Source organism: Tupaia chinensis, unplaced genomic scaffold (genome assembly GCF_000334495.1).
Source record: "Tupaia chinensis unplaced genomic scaffold, TupChi_1.0 Scaffold000005_2, whole genome shotgun sequence".
NCBI lineage: Eukaryota > Metazoa > Chordata > Mammalia > Scandentia > Tupaiidae > Tupaia > Tupaia belangeri.
The window spans coordinates 620806-623474 of record NW_006159434.1 but is presented as its reverse complement, the minus strand read 5'-3'; the positions used below and the strand labels follow the sequence as shown (position 1 = coordinate 623474).

The window sequence follows — 2669 nt, the reverse complement described above, 5'->3', positions numbered from 1 at the left end:
CTGCAGCTGACTGTATAGTTCTCCAATTTAGCCATTCTTATGGCAAAGCCAGTACTCCAAAGATGAATAATGAAAACTGTAAACACCAACCCTGTTAGAATTCATTATCCAAGTTTTGACTTCAACCTTCAACATACTTGCTGTTATTCACATTTCATAGCTTTCAGGTAGTTGTTTTTTTTGTTTTTGTCTGGCATTTTCAGTTGTGTAGTCATTTTGCTCCAAAGTGACAATTACAGGACTGTTCCTTTGTCTTTTTTTTTTTTTTTTATGAAACATTTAATTTATTGAACTTTTCGGGTAATTTGATAGATAATCACTGCATTACAATGGAACCATTAATCTTGTAGCTTTGTCATCATTAACAGATTCATGTTCATGATGCTGCTGAGGAATCCAATCTTTCTGCAGAGGTTCAAGAAATGTCTGCAAGTTCTTTTTGTATGTTTACAAAAGCGTTATTCATTCAGTTACCTTTTGTATCATTCATAGCATTTCTCTTCTTAAGCTTTGTAGTAACGGTTTTGCTTTGTTTTTAGCCTTGGACTTTTTGTGGCTGGCTATATGAAATACATTTCTGCACTCTGACCTCTAAATTTGTTCTTGGCCATTGTCTCAGATACCCACGTGCAGCCTCTCAGTCTCCTGATGACACCATCTGCACACACACAGCCCAGGAAGTTCAAGGCAGGATCATTCGTTCTTTGAATCTATATTTTGAAATACTTCCAGTGTCACAGAATATTTACAATTGCAGTTCAAAACACTTCGGTATCCTCTTCATCCAAATAAATAAAATATACACTTATTTTTAAAAGAATTATTTTATTTAACCTAATTTATTTATTTATGTATTATTTGACCAGAGAGGGACAGAGAAAGAGAGAGAAAGATTGAGAGAGGGAAAGTGAGAAAGCAAGCCGTCGAGTCTGGGATTCAAACTGTGGTTGACCTTGTGGGAGTCCAGCGCCCTTAACCACCATGCCACCTGATGGCCTCCACTTTTTCTTATATTTTCTCTTACACTCTTCTCTCTCTTTTTCTTTCTCGCTACACATGCACACTATTGTTTTTCTGAGTCAACTGAGAGAAAGGAGCATGTGTGTGGTCCTTCCCCCCATGAAACAAAGATTTATTCCATGACTAGTAAAGCAAATCTTAGTAACTCAGTCAGGTTGGTGTTCCAGGTTTCTTCAGTCTAAATGCACCATTATTTCTCTTTTTAAAATTTATTGATTTCTTCCATGAGCAAGAGAGAGAGAGAGAGAGAGAGAAGAGAGAGAGGAGAGAGAGAGAGAGAGAGAGAGAAAGAGAGACATAGCCAGCATCTTCAACAGGATCTTCTTGCTGCAATCCATCCCCAGCTTCAACCAGCCTTAGATCATGGCCAGAAATGCACTTGGCATACTCAAGAAGGTCTGGTAATATGACTCTGGAAACTTCCTGTGTGGGTCAGCCTTGCAGAGTGTTATGTTTTATACCACCGTATCCCCATCCAGTCCCTCCTTTGTGTTTAAGACATATTATTAAAGGACAATACTCCAAATCTATACATATTCAATACTCCACGACACGCACATGCTCCACCTTCAGCTACGTTATCATTATCTGAATCAATCACTATGATCATTCTTTCAACATTTATATGTTTTCTGAGTTCATATATAAATAAAAAAATATCTTGTAGCTCATTCAATCATTCCTTATTTCAACGTGTGCTCCTGGATTCTTTTCTTAAACAATGAGTTGCAATCTATTATAATTCTTATTTATTTGATGCTTTAAGTATTATCCTAGTTTTGGCCAGTAGTATCTTATTCAACCTGGCTTCTTTTTCCCTTTGACTTATGTCCACCTATTTTGAGACCATATTTACTCTCTTGTATTTTCCCTCACTCATTTCTAAAATTTAATAGTTATATCTCAAAGAAGCCCTGGTTCCTTTTAATGGAGACTAACACAAACCAAAATTGAGATATTTACAGTGCTCAGTGTTACTGGCTGTAATTTCATATGTCTGCCTTTTGTAGGTAGGTATGATGTGGAGCAACCCAAGGCTGATAACTGCCTGAACCTTCCGTTCCGATATGGAGAAACTTGTGAGCAACCTTGAAGCAACCCAGGACTGATAGCTGCATGGGCTTTCTCTTCCCCTGTGAGCTAGCTGCCCCTCCTCTGAACTATTGCGTGCCCCAAGGCCTTGAGCAAGTTGAATTCTCTGCTTCTCTGCCAGACACTGAGCTCCTTCCTTGATAGGACACTCCAAGCATGCTGAAACTTCCTCTCCCCAATTCATCCATAAAAGACTCTGTCCAACTCTCAGCTGGGGCCAGAGATTCAGAGTATTAACTCCTCCATGCCTTCCCTCATAATAGCGAATTCTCCTTTCTCTCCTGAGTGCCGTTTTTCACTCCTTGGCATCTGTTTTTCTGCAACAGGTAAGGTACATTAGGGTGCCTGACTGTCCATCTGAAACCTTAAGAAGTGGCTTCAGGGACCAACAGTTAGCGTAATGGCTATGTCACTGGACTCCCACGTAGTAGACCATGGTTCGCGTCCCGGACCCGGTGGCTTAAAACTCACACCGGGCGTGTGTGCGTGCATGCCCAAGATCCCGAGAGGAGAATGGAGGAGAAGGGATTGTGGGGTGGCCATCCCCCCTGGGGGGC

General features: G+C 40.4%; 1 pseudogene; it reads right to left on the bottom strand.

Annotated features, from left to right (window-relative positions):
• Positions 1 to 324: 324 nt before the first annotated feature.
• Positions 325 to 611, bottom strand: LOC102487719 (uncharacterized protein C8orf59 homolog; annotated as a pseudogene).
• Positions 612 to 2669: the final 2058 nt, after the last annotated feature.